Below are 22,112 nucleotides of genomic sequence, written 5' to 3'. Positions count from 1 at the left end.
ATCTCCCCAAGCGTCGAGACTCCGTGGGGGTCTCTGTCTGGGGTGGCGCCGGGCACAGAATGAGCGCGTCGGGCGTGAGACCTTGATGAGGTCTCTGCCTTATTTGCGCCGAGCACGAGTTTGGTACGCTGGGCTCGGGAGACTCCTAGAAGTCTCTGCCTCCTATTGCCTCAGGCGTAATAATGATATGCTGGGCGTCTAAGAGCTTTAGAGCTCTCGGGTTGGGTTCAGGCCGGGCGCGAGATTAATTACGCCGGGCGTGGAAGTGTTTTACTCTATGACTAAGAAAATGTTGATTATGCTGTTACAGATGTTAAGTTGAGCTATGTTGTATGTTGATTATGCTGTTAAAGATGTTAAGTTGAGTTGTGTTGTATGTTGATTATGCTGTTAAAGATGTTAAGTTGAGCTGTGTTGTACGTTGATTATGCTTCTAAAGATGTTAAGTTGAGATGTGCTTTATGTTGATTATGTTGTTAAAGATGTTAAGTTGAGCTGTGTTGTAAGCTGATTAAGCTGTGATGATGAGCTGTTGATCACTACGACTAGAGGAGATGTTTTCGAATTTTCTCATCCCATTGTGAGGATTGAGAAGCTATGGTGCTCAAAGAGCCTAATTTGTTGAAAACCCTCCTTGGGAAGTTGTCCCTTAGAGTGGACATTGTGCTATTCTCCTCTAGTACTTAGTTGGTCCCGTGTGTGGGCAAGGTCGAGGCACACGTTTACAAAGCGACCACGATATAGGGGCCAGGTCGAGCTATATCGATTACAAGCGGCCAATTTGAGTAAAGTACGAAGTCGGGAACTTAGTTCCTAACCGAGTATCGGAGGGTTGTAGTATTTGAATAGTCGGTAGGCTAATCCCATAGATGGCTTAGTTGAGCTAGCTAATGTCGCGGTAGGCCTAAACCCAATTGTTCTATCCTGACATAGTACTATTCTTCCTTGTTTAAGTGGCAAAGTCTGAGAAATCGTTATCGTGTTGTGGATTGACATCCAAATTTTTTGTTTACCTAGCAAGCCCAAAAAGGTTCTTTGTTGTCAGTTCGGTAGGACCTAGCCACTTAAACTGCTCACCCATGTTGTAGGAGATCTCCAAGTTGAAATACGTGACGACGCATAAGCTGTTGTTGTGTTGATTTGATGTTGATATGAGTTGTATATGTGCAGTGTATTGTGTAGCTGTGATTGAGTTGTATGTTGTTATGTGTTGTATGTTATTATGTATTGTATGTTAAATTTGTTGAGAATGATGATGTTGCTGCTAAGTTGAAAGCTGCTTATAAATATAACTATATGTTGATTCCTTTTCACTAGCTTACCCTTGTCTGTTTCCATGTGGGTTGGACTGCAATGATCATACTGTGTATGGGAGCAGAGCAGGAATAGGCTGGAGAGTAGTAGCAGGGTTACAGGTGGTAGCAGGAGCTGACTTTTGGTGTGGGCTACTCGGTGTAGCAATTTTGTTAGTTTTAGATATTGACTTGTTGAGCCTCAAGCTAGACATATGTATATATATTTACTCCTTTATATGCATACTCTACTTTTGTGTGGTATGGTTATGTAGCGTGATGGCCAGGCGGGTAGTTACAAGTTAAGGCACAAATTTTTAACATAAATCTTATGTAAAAAAAAATATAATTGAGACAATTTTTTTTTATTTTTTATAAACATACTCAACTAATAATCAAAAACTAATCTAAACAAATGGAAAGTGACTTTTTCATGAGGTTGTACAACTTGACCTTACAGGCCCCCACATAATGCAATAAATTGTGGGCTTCTTTAGATATTTGGGCCAACTTAATGGGCTGCTAATGATAATTTATATGGACAAAGTAGGTGGGGTTGGCAAATTCAAAGTTAGTGGGGTTTGACGGGTGTTTTGTTCACACTTTAGGGGACAAAAACCAAAAGATTGTATCCCCTAGGTCAAATCTCATTGCCTAATATATGCTTATTATTTGTATTTCTCAATCAACACCAAAAGTAAAATATATATAAAAAATATATATATAAAATGAAAACCTGTTTGTGCCATTTGCTCCGTAACCCATGGAGAAAAAGAACATAGAAAACAAAAACTAAAAAACAAAAAAAGTAACTTCCACAAAAGGAAGGCGTGTGAGTGCCCAATGACATTGTGAGGAATCAATTTGGCCTTTTGTCCAACAAATCATATGCATTTAGATAAGATTCCTTGGTTTCACAATTACAAATATGATGATGTTCAAATGACAACATCTATGATCCACTACTCTTATTTATTTTATAATTCATGTATTTTTTATTATTAAAGATAATCTAAATCGAAATAGATAGAATTACATACAATCAATAAAATTTATCATCTAAATATTTAACACAATTACAATTCGAATTTAAAACTAGTGATTAAGTTTAACATGGAATACTTATTCTTTAAATAGACATTGGGTAATCAAAGTTTTAATCCAATATCATTATTGGTAGCATATATCACAACCCACCAATGGCTCTCACACCTTTTAAAAATGGACACATTCTATCCCAAGTGTGATAAGTGACCACCCTTTGATGGGGGCGTTTCTTCCACATGAAGACACGTGGCCCACTTAAGAGACCAAAGAAAAAGGGGTTTTCATAAATTCATCCAAGTGTCAATCTTGAAGGACCCTCCTTGTGATAATAGATTAGGTCATTAGGTGGGCTTATCCAATATCCACTAATGAACTTCAAGTTTCAACCGATAATAGGCTTTTTCTCTTCAACCCCAATTATTGACCACTTTCAAAGGACAACAACTAAATAGATTTTATCACAAACGAAAAAGCAAAGAAAAGAGGGGAAAAAAAGTAATCAATGTTTTCAAAATGTTTGGAAAACTTTGGATTGCAACGAAGTTATTTAATTTCTTTTCACCAATATAATATTTTCCTACGTCACTCTATTCCTCTTACTTTATGGCTTAGCTTCATAAAAGGTGGCTCATTTGTTGCCACCATATGTTGAACGTACTATTAATGGAATTGGTCGTATAATCATGATGGCCCGATAGTGGCATGTTTGTTTCATATTAATTTGGAGAAAATCATGATTCTTTTTAAGGATTTTTCTTAATTTTTTTCCCTTAAAAAACAAGTTATTTTATTTAAAAACATAAAATATATTTTCGGTCTTTGCAAGTATGTCCATCTTATTTTAGTTTATCTAATTTTACTTTTGTCAATTTTAGAGCCTTGATATTTTACAGTATTTTATTTTGGTCTTTATCATTAATTCTAGCTAGTTTAGTGTTAAATATAGAATATTAATTAAGATAATTAAAGTCACAAATAATATTTTTAATTAAAATAATTTATTTATTTTATGTGTAATTTAATTAAGTAATATATTTATTATTTTATATAAATAAGACAATTATAAATAATTTAATTTTACAATTTATTTTTAATTTAATATGATGCATGATAGTACATCTAATCAATTAAATACTTAAAGTAAAAACATGATAAAGTGAAAAATATCAAATAACTCTAAACTTAAAATCTTACTTGTCCTTATGTAATGACTTCTGTTTTTAATGGAATTGAGCCAATTCATAAGGAAATATTAGCAATAATGTATTTGCAGTCTCACTGTCCCACAAAATTCTTTCTAGTCTCATTAAGTCTAATTAAAGTTTTGTGTTTGCAAAATTAATATTCATACTAATTTATATATATATATATATATATATATAATAAGGTTTCAACTCTCACTTTCTCACTTAAAAGCTCTTTTCAAAACCATGATAAAGAATTGATTTTTTGTTTTTGTTAATCTAAATAGACATGTGACACCCTCTACCCCAACATACATATATAATAATGATAAAAAGAATGTCTTATTGAGTTAAAAATCTTTAAGAATTAAAACAAGAATTCTAATAACATGAGAGTAGAGAATTCACATTCATCAACTTTAAAACATGATCAAATGCGAAAAAAAATAAAACATGAGTTCTTCCAAAATATAATAATGAAATTCTAACTACGCCTAGCTTTGCCTCGATGTCACATATCCTATCAGAGCATGCTCAACTGAAGCCTAAGCCTCATTATCAACATTCTCATACTAATAATCACCTGCAATACAATTTTAAACACATATAAAGGACAACAAGGGAGTGAGAAACATCTCACTCGGTTCCAAGTGCAGAAATAACGATTAGGTAACACACACACAAATCATACAAGCACAGTCATAGCTACACATTATTTAAGTACAAATTCCAATTATACATATAATAGTAACACATGCATAGTCATTCATCATGCAATGATCTCATGGAATCGACTCATAAATGCATATGGCGCCAGTCACGTGTCTCATAATCTCATTTCTCATCATTTCATCATTGGTGACCCAAGGTACACCTTGTTAGTTTGTTACATCACTTGGTGACACAAGATACACCTGTTACATCACTTGGTGACACAAGGTACACCTGATTAGCTTGTTACATCACTTGGTGACCAAAAGGTACACCTGATTAGCTTGTTACATCACTTGGTAACCAAAAGGAACACCTGATTAGCTGGTTACATCACTTGGTGACCAAAAGATATACCTGATTAGCTGGTTACATCACTTGGTGACCAAAAGGTACACTTGAATTGCTCATAAATGCAAATGATGCATGTCACACATTCACGATTTCATTGACTCAACATTTCACATTTCACATCTCAACATATCTCATGTCACATTATTTCACAATGCCATATCATAGATCATATCTTCACCTTTCACATTCTCACGTCATATTCACATAGTCTCTTATAAGAAACTTCTCGTAATCATATACATAGCATATAAATTATACCAAGAACTTATCCAAAACATGAAGACATCATCAACTTTACATATAATGCCTCAAATCATCCATAGATCATATTCTTAATTTAATTTCATAGGGTTTCCCAAAAGAACCCACAGAGAACTCTAATTCATATCAAAACTTATCTATTTTCAAAATTAATCTCATATTCATACATCTCATTCAACAAAGAGTACAATAGAGCAATCAGAAAGCAAAATAACATTCTTATTTTTCCTGTTTCTCATAGGGTTTCCCGTAGGAACTCATAGAGCACTCTAATTCATATCAAAACATATTCATTTCCAAAATCAATCACATATCTACACATCACATCTAACAAGAAACCCAACAGAAAAATCAGATGGCAAAACAGAAAAGTTCATATTTTGCCTGTTCCTAGAAGCATGCATCAGGCAAGGGATTGGGGGCCAATCTAGCTACCCAACAATTATGCCCACACCCCTGAGCGAGGTTTCTCACTCCCCCTTACCTGGATAAGTAGAAGACGAAGCTAGAGCGGAATCTGGTTGATCTCCTTCTCTTGGTTCTCCTTGGTCTCTAGAGAGTGTGTCTAGAAATACTGCCAAAGTGCTCTATTTATAGATTGCAGGAGTGGCCAGAACGACCTGTTTCAAATCCAGAACGGCCCGTTCTGGACTCATGCGTCATACGTAAATTTCATATTCAGAATGGCCTGTTCCAAAACTAGAACGACCCGTTCTGAAATCACATTTTACCTACAAAATCCATGATTGGAACGGCCTGTTCCCAAATCAGAATGACCCGTTCTAGCTTCGCATTTTACTTAGAGAATCATGTGTTGGAACGGCCCGTTCCAATCTAGTCTTTATAAGCCATTTTAGTAGTCTAGAACGACCCATTCTAATTTGAGAACGGTCCTCTGTGGGCTACTAAAAATCAAAATATTACAAAATAATTTTCATAAATATTTATTATTAAAATACTCATAATTATTAAAAACCTTTAAAACATTTTATAAAACCCATTAAAATAGCTATAAGAAAATAATCTCCATAAATATAAAAATAAATAATGATTAATCATTATACTAGTAGAAAATTCGGGATGTTACAATTCTCCCCTCCTTTTTGAAATTTTGTCCCCGAAATTTACGTGCAAACATAAATGGGTAGACTCCTCACATCTTGCTTTCTAATTCTCATGTAGTACTTTCCTAAATATTTCCCATCAGAAACTATACTAGTAAAAAAATCTCGTGTAACCTCACTACCTCGTTGAAGTACATCTCTATCAATCTCTTTAAAGAATATCTAATATCAACAAGGGTAAGGTGAGCCACCTTAGTGTGTCTATCCACTAACCAAATAAGATCAAATTTCTTAAGCATATCAAGCAAAACTACAACTAAGTCCATAGATATAAAATCTCACTTCCAAACTAGAACGTCTAAAGGCTATAAAAATCTTAAAGACTTCTAGTGTTCCACCTTAGACTTCTGGCATACTACACATGAGTACACAAATTCCTCTACTCCTTTCTTCATATTAGGCCACCACGCTTCCGCTGCGCCACTCTGATACATCTTAGTAGCTCTTAAATGAATGTTAAGAATACTCTTATGTCCTCCCTCTAAGATCATCTTCCTAAATTCAAGATTACTAGGCACATAGATCCTATCATTGAACCTTAAAACACCATCAACTTCCACTCGTAAATGGCTATCTATACCCCTACCAATCCTCTCCACTTGGTTCACTAAGAAAGGATCTAACTCCTAGGATTCTCTAGTCTCATCCATTAATTCACTAGTCACTTTCGACATACTCAATTCAATGCTTCTAAGGGTAAGATCACACATCAAGCTTAAGTTTGTAAACTCTTCAATCAAATCCAACCTTTAAATCATCAAAGATGATAGGTGAATGAGCATCATACTCAAAGCGTTTGCCATATCATTAGTTTTACTTCTATGATCCTCTCCAAAGATCAAATACCTAAGCATAAGTTCACTAGGTACACATACTAAGTCTCAAAGTCTTACCACTTCATCTATACCCAAGGCAAACTTCTCTCCATTACCTTGTCCTATAGCCTCATAAGTCACGCTCAAATCCCTAATTTGAACTAAAAGATCCATCTCTCTAATCATAAAGGAAAGACAAATATAAAGGTTTCCTACTAAGCATCGGTCACCACATTGACTTTACCTAGATAATAACTAAGATTAAAATCCTAGTCCTTAAGAAATTCTAACTATCTCCTTTGGTCAAAAGATATTTAAGGCTCTAATGATCACTAAATACCTCAAGCTTAGAATCATATAGGTAGTGTCTTCAAATTTTAGTGTAAATATCATAACCGCTAACTCAAGGTCATGGGTAAGGTAATTCCTCTCATGAATTCTCAATTTCCTAAAAGCATAAGCTACTACCGTTCATTCTTGCATCAACACTCCGCCCAAACCTATCTTAGAAGCATTACTATATACCATAAAAGGCTTACTAAAATCCGGTAATATTAACACTAGTTAATCTTTCCTTAAGAGTTTAGAAATTACTCTCACACTTACTATCTCACATAAAGGCAACTCTCTCTTCCTGGTCAATCTAGTCAAAGGTAATGCTATCTTAGAAATTTTCTCAATAACTATCCTATAATAATAAGCTAATCTAAGAAAACTCTTAACCTCACTAACTGACTTTAGTATCTCCCACTTAAGTACAACTTCTACCTTAGATAGATCTCCAATAAAATTTAAAAGACCTAGAAAACTCACTTCATACAACAAAAAATTCTACTTAGATAACTTAGCCTAAAGCTGTCTTGGATAAATCCTCACTCTCAACTCCAATCTGACGATATTACACCCTAAGGTCAATCTTACTAAACACACACAAGCATTCACTAATTGATCCATAAGGTCATATATCCTCGTATCAACATACATGCATATCAAATCATATTAGAATACCTATTTAAACTTTCGTATATATCCTTCCCAAGCATATACGAATCAATCACCGTTTACTCCATATAGCATGTACATGAACCAACTTTACCACATAGCATCATATAACCTTAAACAACCTGTCAATGACAACGTCTCAGAACATCATAACAAATCAGTTTTTATCCTTGCATGCCTAACAACTCAAAACATCATGACACCGTACATATCCATTCAACAACTGTTAAAGAAATTGATACCTAGAGAGTTATACTCATCCAAATGACCTCAATTCTATCTCCAAAGAAAGCTAAGAGAATAAGCTACAACTCTTATGAAGACATGAGATTCTAAAAAGATCATATTCTTAGCTAAAAATTCAAAAATCACAAAAGATATATTCAACGCTTACAACTAGACCTCTGATAACCAAAGCAACTATAACTAGAGTTCTAGACCTCCAATTTACCTGATTCAAGTTCCATTGAAAAGATAACGTCTAAAGCTACAACTTTCATGAAGACCACAAAATCTAATTCTGTCAATATAGCACTTGTACTGGCACAACAAGACTATAGTGCAAAGCATCTCCTACACCAGACAGCAATAGTGTATCAACATCTAAGGCCACGAAGATACCTCAATCCTTCCAAACTCACACATCAAATTCATATTCAAGCTTCCCACTACAATCCTAAACCAAAACAACTTACATATTTAGCACAACAAACTTAGAAAATAAAACTCACATGCTACCTAAACCATAAAAGGTTAATATGTAAGCATCAACACTCAAAGAAAATACCAATATTTCACTCTCTCATCAAGAATACCAAAACTCCAATTCTCAAGATACAACCTCCTTGGATTCAATCGCTACAACTATAGGTTTCAGAAACCCCATCAACCATGAACTCTCAATACATTCGACGAATCAATGTCTCACCCACATCCAAGGTTCCAATAGTTCTAGTTGGTTAGCATAATATCTCGTCCACTACTATTCTCACATATGCTTGCAACACAAGCGATATCACTCATCCATCACTTCTTAAGTAAGCAAGAAGTATCAAATAATTAAGCACTCATAAGAATGAAGAAGAGCAGTCATAATGATATTAGCTAACACTATCAATCATTCCTCTAATTATACTATAATCTAACAGTATAAAACTCAACAATATCAACACAAGGAGAACATCATCATCATCATTATCAAAGCAAAGCATCATCAAAGTACACAACAAACAAAACATTGTCATAGTACACAACAGAATCATGATAAGTACATAACTCACGGTCGATTGGATTGACTTTCTCTAATACCACTAAATATGACACCCTCTACCCCAACATACATATATAATAATGATAAAAAGAACGTCTTATTGAGTTAAAAATCATTAAGAATTAAAACAAGAATTCCAATAACATGAGAGTAGAGAATTCACATTCATCAACTTTAAAACATGATCAAATGCGGAAAAAATAAAACATGAGTTCTTCCAAAATATAATAATGAAATCCTAACTACGCCTAGCTATGCCCCGATGTCACATATCCTATCAGAGCATGCCCAACTGAAGCCTAAGCCTCGTCATCAACATCCTCATACTGATAATCACCTGCAACACAATTTTAAACACATATAAAGGACAACAAGGGAGTAAGAAACATCTCACTAGGTTCCAAGTGTAGAAATAACGATTAGGCAACACACACAAATCATACAAGCACAGTCATAGCTACACATTATTTAAGTACAAATTCCAATTATACATACAACAGTAACACATGCACAATCATTCATCATGCAATGATCTCATGGACTCGACTCATAAATGCATGTGGCGCTAGTCACGTGTCTCATAATCTCATTTCTCATCATTTCATCACTAATGACCCAAGGTACACCTTGTTAGTTTGTTACATCACTTGGTGACACAAGGTACACCAGTTACATCACTTTGTGACACAAGGTACACCTGATTAGCTCATAAATGCAAATGATGCATGTCACACATAAACGATTTTATTGACTCAACATTTCACATTTCACATCTCATCATATCTCATGTCACATTGTTTCACAATGTCATATCACAGATCATATGTTCACCTTTAACATTCTCACGTCATATTCACATAGTCTCATATAAGAAACTTCTCATAATCATATACATAGTATATAAATCATACCAAGAACTTATCCAAAACATGAAGACATCATCAACTTTACATATATAATGCCTCAAATCATCCATAACTCATATTCCTAATTTAACTTCATAGGGTTTCCCAAAAGAACCCATAGAGAATTCTAATTCATATTGAAACTTATCTATTTTCAAAATTAATCTCATATTCATACATCTCATTCAACAAAGAGTACAATAGAGCAATCAGAAAGCAAAATAGAAAACATTCATATTTTACCTGTTTCTCATAGGGTTTCCCATAGGAACCCATAGAACACTTTAATTCATATCAAAACATATTCATTTTCAAAATCAATCACATATCTACACATCACATCTAACAAGAAACCCAACAGAACAATCAGATGGAAAAACAAAAAACGTTCATCTTTTGCCTGATCCTAGAAGCATGCATCAGACAAGGGATTGGGGGCCAATCCAGCTACCCAACAATTATGCCCACACCCCCGAGCGAGGTTTTTCACTCCCCCTTACCTGGATAAGCAGAAGACGAAACTAGAGCAGAATTTGGTTGATCTCCTTCTCTTAGTTCTCCTTGGTCTCTAGAGAGTGTGTCCAGAAACACTACCAAAGTGCTCTATTTATAGATTTCAGAAGTGGCCAGAACAGCCCGTTTCAAATCCAGAACGACCTGTTCTAGACTCATGCATCATATATAAATTTCATATTTAGAACGACCTGTTCCAAAACTAGAACGGCCCGTTCTGAAATCACATTTTACCTACAAAAGCCATGATTGGAACGGCCTGTTCCCAAATCTGAACGGCCCGTTCTGGCTTCACATTTTACTCAGAGAATCATGTGTTGGAATAGCTCGTTCCAATCTAGTCTTTATAGGTCATTTTAGTAGTCTGGAACGGCCCGTTCCAATTTGAGAACAACTCGTTCTAGGGTACTAAAAATCAAAATATTACAAAATAATTTTCATAAATATTTATTATTAAAATACTCATAATTATTAAAAACCTTTAAAAAATTCTATAAAACTCATTAAAATAGCTATAAGAAAATAATCTCCATAAATATAAAAATAAATAATGATTAATCATTATACTAGTAGAAAACTCGGGATGTTACAAGGCACATGAACAATTGACAACTATTAGACTTGGCTCAATACTTACAAAAAAAAGGAGTAAAATTTATTATTACTTTTGATCAATCAAAGCATTTCCCCAATAACCAATCAATATGAGGGTTTTTTTCTTAAACTAATGACTTCAAAGGAGTGTCTGACTAATAACCAAACATTTTTCCCAATCAATTTGTGGGTATTTTACATTTTTTTCTTAGTTTTCTAAGATATTATATTTTCTCCCTTAAACATATGACCTAAAAAGGATGCTTGGTTTAATTTTTATTCTTTTTTTTTTAAAAAGAAAAACTTGTACCTCCATAAGTTTCTAAGCTTGAGATTTGAACAAAAATTGATCATAATTTTCAACTTTTTGATGGTTCCAAAACAAGATCAAGTAAATAATGAGAGCTGAGAGCATGATCAAAGTTTTCCTTTTAGTGTAAATATTAACATGGGAACTTAGCTAATTTTCAACCTACATTATGACTTCAAGATTCTATCAATTTTCTTTCTATTTGTTGCATAAGATTAACATCTTAGTGGTTAGCTCATCTATCAAATCTTATCAAGCTCTCAATTCAAATTGAGATTATTGAATTAGATTTCTTATGAGTACATGACAAGAACAAAGAATAAAACAAAAACCCATGAGGTGTTCAAAATGTGTTTCAAGTACCTTTCATTTTGACATTTTTATCGGATGAGATTTTTTAGGTAACATCAATTGTTTCGTGACAAAGACCTAGGTGAGTTAAGTCATACTCAACATGTGGAACTTGGGCTATTATGATTAAGTACAAAGAGTTAGGCCCTGACCAAAAGCAAGAATTTTTGACTTAGTGGTAAACGCTCGATCCAACAATTGGTATTAGAGCCAATGTCACGTGGTCGATTCTCAACAGGAGCAATTGCTGAGAGAGAGATTGTTTGTTGGCTGACATCAATGGTTCCATGGCAGAAGCATGGGTGGTCAAGTCACAGTTAACAAATGACGCTTGGTTTGCTATGGTTACGTAGAAAAAGTTACGTCTTGATTTACAATTATACCTTTTGGCCAAGTGATAAATGCTTGATCTAACAAATGGGCATCTTCCTTTTCAAGTGTGGCTAAATCTTAAAGTTACTTCCTTTTTAGATGTGACTAGATCTTGCTTACAATGTTTGAAAAATGAATTTATTGTTATTATTGCTTTCTTTAGTAAATTTAGGACCTTAAGTGTTGAGAATAATCAATATTTTCTTTCTCTTTGTTATTGTAGGATTATATTGGGGGAAACTATGATCTATTGAAGTCCATAAAACTAGTGCAACAAAAAAGCCTCTATGTTAACATCAAAATTGTCTATTATGCTTGTGCTTGTTGATATAAGAATTAGGAAGTTTCTTAATAGCTTAACCCTATTCATTTTTCATCTATTTCCTTGTTTGGCTTAAATACATTCCAAGTATCAACTTTATAACAATCATTGAACTTTTAAGGTGAGATAACTCTCATTTTAATTAAAAAGAAGAATATTAAAAGAATTAAGAAGTGTTAAGAAAATAAATTTAATAGAGATAAAAAAAAAATTATGTATCCATTGTAGTACCTTAAAACCCAAAGATAGAATAATAAATTTTTGAAATTTTCTATTTTGCATCATTATATAAGGTTGAACTTTGAAAACTTAATACATTGTGAATCAACTACTAATTTAAAAGATGCATTTTTATTGGACTTCCTATCTTTTGGCATGTTGTTTCTAATGTCAAGGTAGAACTCTAAAAATTCAAAACTTCTTATCTACTACCAATTTGTTTCTAATATCACAATTTGAATGTTTTTTGTTTTGCAACCATGTGGAGAGAAGCAAAAGTACTTGATGAAGAGGATTAATTTTGTCATATATGATAAAATTATTCATTTTTGAGAGAAAAAAAAGAATATAGATAACTATGTCCATTAATTAAATTGCTGGCCTTTCTGTTAAAAAAACATCATCAAGTTCTCTTTGTACCAAACAAATGAACATGCAATAATATGAAGAGATGAAATTCTATTACCGAAAATAGGAAAAAGAAATAAAGACCCTTTGAATATACTTAGGTTTGAAGTTTCCTTGTTTCTAGCCTTATTGTCAAATGGGCATTTAACTTGCTTATAATATCAAGTATATAAAAATTGAATGTAATTTGTATAACATCCAACAAATTTCACGTCTTAGTGGCTGCATTACACAACACTTTACATGATGACACTTCACACAACTCTTAGTTAGTTATAATCCTTCATCGATCAAAACCCTTCGTGGGTAGTGTTTTCTAAGATGTCTAGATGCCTTTAGGATCAACAACTATCCCCCTAAACCAATACAAGACTTTTTAGTGTACTTTGTTCTCACTTGTACACTTTTTGGAAAACTTTTCAAAAGGTCACCTATTACAACATCTCTCCAATTTAAACATGTTTAGTTGTAGAGTTCTAAAGTGATAAGCTATTGAAAAGTAGATACATCTTGTTGGTATAGGTGATACTAATTAATTCCTTAAAGTCATCCTCAATCGTACAATATCACACCTGTTGAAATCTCTATATCTCTCTCATTCCTTTTACAATAAAGATCGAAATATACTGTTTTATTTTCCTTCCTTTTACAGTAAATTGTCATCATCAAAAAGGGGGAGAATGTGGAAGAAAATATGCACAAATGTTTTGATGATGCCAAAGTGATTATAAAGCATTGAAGAAGAATCAAGGTTGAGCTAAAGCAAGTTGATGCAAGAACAAGATCTCAAGTGTCACATAGATAAGTCTTATCAACTTAGCTAAGAATGTAAAAGAATTTTTTAGAATTGCAAGTATGTTTGGCCTTGAGAATAAGTTTTGAAAAATCTTAAATTAATCTCTTTAAATTTAAACAAGTTTTAAATCTTTTGAAAGTAAGTAAAAATGTTTTCAAAAGACTTAACAAAAGCTTTAAAGAATAGTTCAAATCATTTCTTAAAATAGATTTGTGAAAGAAATTATTGAGATGAAGTTTTCTACATAAAAGTTTTTAAAACAATAAAAAAATATGTTCTGGTAATCCATTACCAGACCTTGTAATCTATTACCAGAACAGGAAACTTCAAAGTTCAAATTCTGAATACAAAATGTGTTCTGGTAATCGATTACCAGACCTTATAATCGATTACCAGAAGATAAAATTTCAAATTTTGAATTTAAATTATACAACGTTTCAAATATTTTGAACTTGAACCGTTGTAATCGATTACCAAGTCTTGTAATCGATTACCAAAGCCTATTTTTAAAAAATTATAGAAATTTACAACTCTTCATGAAAAGACATAACCTAAGAAACAATTGTCTATAAATACCTATAATTTTTCAGAGAAAGGTGACAAACTCTTTTGTGAAAATCATTTACAAAAACTACTTGGCCAAAGTCATTTGAAAAATCTCTTAAGAGTTCTCTAAGATCTTCAAAGTGTAATATCTACTCTTTAAAAGAGAGTCATTCTGTAATACTCAATTGATCATTGGATCTGTGAAGGAGAAAAGATTTTTTCTCTTTGTTGGTTTTTGAATATCAACACAAGGAAAGGGAGTTCCGAGGTGTTGGAAGATTCAAGTCTTGTAAGGTTTACAAGAGTAGTGGAAATCTCAAGTGCGAGACTTGAGGACTGGATGTAGGCAGGATTGGCCGAACCAGTATAAAATCAAATTTGCAATTCTTCTTCCCTACACTTTTATTTATTTGTTATTTAATTGTGTTTGAGTTGTTCTACATCATCATTCTTTACATACAAATTTGTCTAAGGAAATAAATTGAAAAGAAAGTAATTCGGAAAAGTTTTTATAAGAGGAAAATTTAGAAAACTTAATTCACCCCCCCTCTTAAGTTAATTGAGGCTAAGTGACTAACAAGTGGTATCAAGAGCAGGTTTCTTGTATAAGGCTTAAAAACTTGAAGAATTGAAATGGCCTCATCAAATTTTTTATTTCCCGAAGGGAACTCTATTAAGAGACCTCTTATATTCAATGGTGAAGGGTATCATTATTGGCAATCTAGGATGCAAATTTTTATAGAAGCCGTAGACTTAAACATATGGGATGCTATTGAAAATGGTCCTTTCATTCCCATTATTGTAGAAGGTTATGAAATAAAAGATTTACCCAAAGATCAATGGAGTGATGATGATAGAAGAAAAGTTCAATACAATTTGAAAGCAAAAAATATAATTACTTCTGCTTTAGGAATTGATGAATATTTTAGAATTTCAAATTGTAAAAATGCTAAAGAAATGTGGGATACACTTGAAGTAACACATGAAGGCACTAATGATGTGAGAAGATCTAGGATAAACACTCTCACTCATGAATATGAATTATTTAGAATGAATCAAAATGAAAGCATACAAGACATGCAAAAGAGATTTACACATATAATTAATCATCTTGCATCTCTAGGAAAAGTGTTTCCTAACGAAGATCTTATTAACAAAGTTTTGAGATGTTTGAGTAGGGAATGGCAACCGAAAGTGACTGCAATTGCTGAATCAAAAGATCTAACAACCATGTCTCTTGCATCTCTATTTGGAAAACTTCAAGAGCATGAAATGGAATTAATGAGACTAAGTCAAAATGAAAATAGTGATAAAAAGAAGAAAAGTATAGCACTTAAAGCAACTTCATCATCTCATGAAGAAATTGAAAAAGATGACAACATTGAGGAAGATGATGATGATGATGAAGATTTCAATCTATTTGTAAAATGATTCCACAAATTCCTAAAGAATAGAGGAAATAGAAGAAATTTCAATTTCAACATAAAGAAGAAAGGAGAAGAATCTTCTTCAACCCCAAGATGCTATGAATGCAATCAACTGGGACATTTGAGATTAGAATGTCCGATCCTTAAAAGAAAAATGGAAAAATCCAGCAAGAAAAACTTCAAAGAAATAAAAGGGAAGAAGGCTTATATCACTTGGGAAGAAAATGACATGGATTCTTCAAGTGACTCTGAAAATGAAGTTGTAAATTTGGGACTCATGGCCAAAGATTACGAAAGCGAAGAAGAGGTAACATCTTCTAACAATGATATCTCAATTTCATTTGATGAACTTCAAGATGCATTCAATGATTTGCATAAAGAATCCTTTAAACTTGCAAAATTAGTATCATCATATAAGAAAACAATTTCAAACTTGGAAAAAGAGATTTCGAAATTAAATAATGAATTAGATGATCTTAAAACTGAAATTAGGATAATAAATTCTAAAGAAGAAAATCAGGAGATTAAAAATAAGTTAGATACTGATAAAACAAATCATCCATGTTCAACTTGCAATAAATTTAAAGAAGAAATTAGTAATCTAAGAAACACTCTTGCAAATTTTACTGGTGGAAGAAATAACTTAGACATAATATTAGGAAAACAAAGATGTGTATTTGATAAGGTAGGATTAGGATACAACCCACAAAAACAACAAAAGAATTACAAGAATTTCTTTACAAGTTCTCAAGTTTCTACCTCTCCTTTTATAACATGTTTTTATTGTGGTAAGAAAGGTCATAGTATATCAACATGTTATGTTAGAAAGAACATTAGCAATCTTAAGAATATGATGTGGATTCCAAAAGATTCTTTAGTTAAAACTAACATTAAGGACCCAAAGAAAACTTGGGTAACAAAATCAATCCATTCTTTGTCTTGAAGGATTCCAAAGACCAAACTTGGTACATTGATAGTGAATGTTCCAAGCACATGATAGGAGATAATTTAAAATTCATTGACATTACTCCTAAGAAAAGTGGACATGTAACCTATGGAGACAACAACAAAGAAAAATATTTGACATTGGAAAAATAGAAAGCTTTGAAGATACTCATATTTATGAGCAAACTCAAAAAGACAAAGAAGATGAAGAAATGGAGGATTCTATAATTCAAGAGAATCAAACAAACATGATTCCTAAAAGAGAGTAGAGAATCTCAAGAAAATCGTCCTCTTGAAAATATCATTGGAGACATATCAAAAGAGGTAACTACTAGATACTCTCTCAAAGAAGCATGCAATAATTTGGTTTTTGTTTCTAAAATAGAAGTTAAAAATCATTGATGAAGCCTTAAATGATGAACATTGGATAAACGCTATACAAGAAGAGTTAAATCAATTTGAGAGAAATCAAGTATGGAAACTAGTCCCTAGACCATATAATCATCCAATTATTGGAACCAAATGGGTATTTAGAAATAAATTAAATGAACATGGTATAATTATAAGAAACAAAGCTAGACTAGTTGTTAAAGGATATAATCAAGAAGAAGGCATAGATTATGAAGAAACATATGCACTTGTAGCAAGACTAGAAACCATTAGAATGTTAATAGCCTATGCATCAATAATGAATTTCAAACTATATTAAATGGATGTCAAAAGTGCATTTCTAAATGATTTTATTCAAGAAGAAGTATATGTTGAACAACCTTCTAGATTTGAAAACTCATAATTTCCAAACCATGTCTTTAAGTTGAAAAAAGTTGTATATGGATTAAAACAAGCTCCTAGGGCATGGTATGAAAGACTAAGTAAATTTCTTTTGGAAAAAGAATTTACAAGAGGGAAGGTTGAAACAATATTAATTTATCAAAAGAAAAATGAATGATATTCTTATAGTGCAAATTTATGTTGATGATTTATTTTTGGAGCTACTAATGATTACTTGTGCAAAGAGTTTTCTAATGATATGCAAAGTGAATTTGAAATGTCCATGATGGGCGAGTTAATTTTTTTTCCTTGGACTACAAATAAGGCAAACCAAAATTGAATTTTTTTTAAATCAAAGCAAAAATAGTATGAAAATTTTTTGGCTTGCTCTTTACCTTTGGATTATTTTGTTCTTATATTCTTTTTGATGTTGCCAAAGGGGGAGAGAAAGGATAAGGATCACAAAAGGAAAAAAGAGAACATTTTGTTAGAAAAGAATGGCACAATCCAAGAGGGGGGGTGAATTGGATTCTATGACCCTTTTAAAAATTATCAGAGTATTTAGGATCTTTATTTCACTAAAACTTTTTTAAGACTGAATTTTCAAATGAAGCTTATTTAAAGACTTGTTATGAATGTATGAATGATATATGCTTTCTTGATTACAAAAAGTGAGGTTCAAATGTAATGCTCTATTTCAAATTAAACCATCAATATTCACACACACAAGTTAATCAAGAATTATCTTCTTTAATATTCAATCAAGCAATTACTCAAAGTAAAAGATAAAGGTAGAAGAAGATTGCACAAGTCTTTTATACTGGTTCAGCCACTCCACATGTGACCTAAATCCAGTCCTTAATCAGCACCTGATCAAGATTTGTTCCACTATCTCAAGGAAGAAGGTTTACAAGCACACACACATGCATATACTTCAACACAAAAGATAACCACTTTCTTGACCCCAAGAAAGCACCCCTTGTAGAAACCCACTACAAGAAACCTTACCACTTGAGAAACCCTTCTCAAGATTTTACAAGTATTCACACAGAATAAAGGAACGAATTCACCTGGAATTCTTTGAAACAAATCTTAATCTTCCCATTTCAAGAATGATATGATGATGATGATCTCCTTTCAATGTTTTTCATAAACGTTTCTCTTCTTGGATTCACAAAGAAAACTCTCCAAGATGTCACAAAGACTCCACAAAAATGTTTTTCTCAATTTGATTATCAGTTCTAACTCATGTCCGAAGTTTCTCAAAGTTCAAACTATTTATAAAAGTCTCAGACGCAGATAATCGATTATTTTAAAGAATAATCGATTATTTTGTTCTTTAGGTTTTCTGGAAATCAACCAAGAACAATATAATCGATTATTTTGCTAGATAATCGATTATTCCAGAGAGTTGTTTATGGGATAATCGATTATTTTGGAAAATAATCGTTTATTGCAGCAAGGCATCCCATTTTGCCTGTTGCTGGAATAATCGATTATATTTAACGATAATCGATTATTTTGAGTTAGTTTTTAAAACTTCGTTTTAAGTCTCAAAATAACTTTCGAACCTTTTCACTCATCATCATATACTCTCTACTTAGCTTTAGATATAGATTTGCTTATGCACAAAGCATACTAAGCACACACAACATAAAAACTCATTCAAAACACTTTATTTTCTAAACTCTATTACATAGCATTTTCTTGACTTTGTTTTTGTGCATCCAAGTTGTTCTTCCAAGTTGTTCTTCCAAGTTGTTGTTGAACACACATGTTGTGATCATCAAAACTTCTTTAAGCTTCAAGCTCTCCTAAGCTCAACAATCTCCCCCTTTTTGATGATGACAACCCATGACTCAAATCATGTCAATCCAATGCTATCGTGCTTCAAGCTTTTCTTTAATTCCAACATACAAAACCTGCACAATACACACACAACAAGCACAATACCTGCAAAAATAACAACTAACCACACAACTACCTTTTCTCCCCCTTTGGCATTATCAAAAACAAATCAAGCTATGTATCACAATATCCAAGTCAGAATCATTGATTCAGCAATCCAAACTCATTCAATTCTAAACAATCACAGAACAAAGTATCATATACATCAACCATGATACCATCAACCATGAATCAATTATGACAATCATTTATTCTCAAAACAGAGTATTGTAATCAACCATCAACCAAGGCTCAATTTGCTCATCAAATTTCAAAACAGAGCATTCACACATGCTCTCAAAACCAGAGCATTTTTGCATCAGTTAAGCAAAACAGAATTATGATACCACATTCAAAACAACAAATCAGCAAAATAAAGTCCAAATTTCATCAGAATTTAATTGTTCAACACCAGAAAACATTAAAATGTTCAGAAATTGAAAACATTACAACCAAATCGAAATTAATTGTTCAAAAACAGAATTTAAAATCCTAATTAAAACTAACAGTCAAACATCAAAATAGTAATCAATCTTCATCCTCCGGTATTCCAAGATGAGTCTTGAGCAGCCTCACTTCATGATCCAGATCATCAAACCTGTCAAGAATACCAGAAAACAAAGACTCATGTCTTCTCGACATTTCCATTACCGCATCCAGCTTGTTTATCATGATTTGCTCAAATGGTTAAAACGGTTTTGGCTCCGCTTCAATCTCCCTGCTAGGTTCAGCTTCCACCTGTGGTGGCTAATCCTCATCATGAGACGAAACACCGTCTTCATCAGTTGCCTGCTCCGGGGTAGGGGGTACATCTCCTTTGAACACCTATTTGTCTTCTTGTTTAAGCATTCCCATGTGATGTAAAGAAGACTTCTCTATTTTGTTCGAAGCATGTAAAACAATTTTCCTTTCCCCAGATAAATCCACACCAGCAATCTCAAAAATCTTGGACAATAACAGAGCATACGGAATCGGACCATCTTCCTTCTGCCTAGCTTTCCATATACAATCATTTACGACCGATACCCAATCAATCTTGATTTTCTTTTTAATAACATGCATTAACAGAATGTCATCCCGTGAAATTTGAGCATGATTATGTAATCTAGGTTTCAACATCCAAGCAATTATGAAAGAAATCAAACGGGAATTCTTTTTCATACCTCCCGCCAGAAACTTCTCATAGTTGGTGTTCACTGGGTTCCTTTGACAGTCCCGGAAGGTAATCAGCTCTTCAAAATCCCCAAAATTGAAAGGTTGGGGTTTCTCCTGTCCAGTGCCGCTTAGCCTGCAGCAGCCTTCAACGTTGGCCCGTCCAACTTAATCAGCTTTCCTTTCACCACCGATTGCATGATGTCGTCGTTACTCGAGGCGAAACAGAGAAATAACCTGATTAACTCAGGATGATAGGGACCCTCCATTTCCAAAAACTTGCCCAGTTCTTGGTGCTCTAGAAGGGTTGGAAAACTAAAACCCTCGTTCTTAAACCATTCAAGTTTAAGAGTCTTCGGAGGAATGATTCTCCGCCCGGCGTACCACTCAAAATAGTACTCTTGAGCTTTCTCATCAGCAAACCATTTCGTAATCAGTTGCCTAGAGGGTAAAGGACGTTTGCTCCCCCTCACTTCAAGCTTCTTTGGTCTCTTTGATGAAGATTCCATGAGTGGGTATTGAAGAAGATGAAGAAAATGAGAGATTTGAGAGGTTTTGAGAGGGTCAGGGTTTGTGGGTTTGAGAGAGAATGAGAGAAAATGAGAGAAGAGAAGGTTTATGCCCTAACACCTTCTGAATGGGGGGTTATAGGAGGTTCCAAGGGTTTGGCGCGTATTTAACCGTTTAAACATTTTCAGAAATTTCAAAACCCGCCCAGATAATCGATTATTTATGCAAATAATCGATTATTTGCATCAACAAAATCCCCTTAAAAACACAATCTGATATGGATAATCGATTATTTTCAAGATAATCGATTATTACAGAGAGTATCTTCTCCTAACACAGCCCAGATAATCGATTATTTACAGAATAATCGATTATTCCAGTGGCCTTTCAGATTCTACTACTCAGATAATCGATTATGACCCAAGATAATCGATTATTCCAGAGACTCTTGAGTTCCTTCTTACCAGATAATCGATTATTGCCCAAATAATCAATTATTTCAGAGGCTCTTGGAATTCTTCATGTTCCAGATAATCGATTATTACCTAAATAATCGATTATTTTCATGGGTTTTCTTAAGATAATCGATTATATTTTAAGATAATCGATTATTCCAGAGAAGTTTTGTTTCTCATAAATTTTAACACTTCAAATTACACCAAGTCTAATTTGTCACTTAAATACTAAACATCTCTAACTTTCACTCTCAAAGCATAATCAATTCAAACATGATTCATTGATTATTCCTAATTCAATTCTCAATTGGTTGAATCTTTCCCTTGGTAGAGGTTTTGTAAAAATATTAGCTAGTTGTCTGCTAGTTTCTACAAACTCTACAACACAATCATTCCTTCGAACATGATCTCTCAAAAAGTGGTGTCTTATCTAAATATGTTTTGTCCTAGAGTGCAAAATTGGATTCTTGGTCAAATTTATTGCACTTGTATTGTCACACCTCAAAGGA

The sequence above is a fragment of the Cajanus cajan genome, chromosome 2 (genome assembly GCF_000230855.2).
Source record: "Cajanus cajan strain Asha chromosome 2, NIPB_CcT2T_4, whole genome shotgun sequence".
Classification (NCBI taxonomy): domain Eukaryota; kingdom Viridiplantae; phylum Streptophyta; class Magnoliopsida; order Fabales; family Fabaceae; genus Cajanus; species Cajanus cajan.
This window is presented reverse-complemented; position numbering follows the sequence as displayed.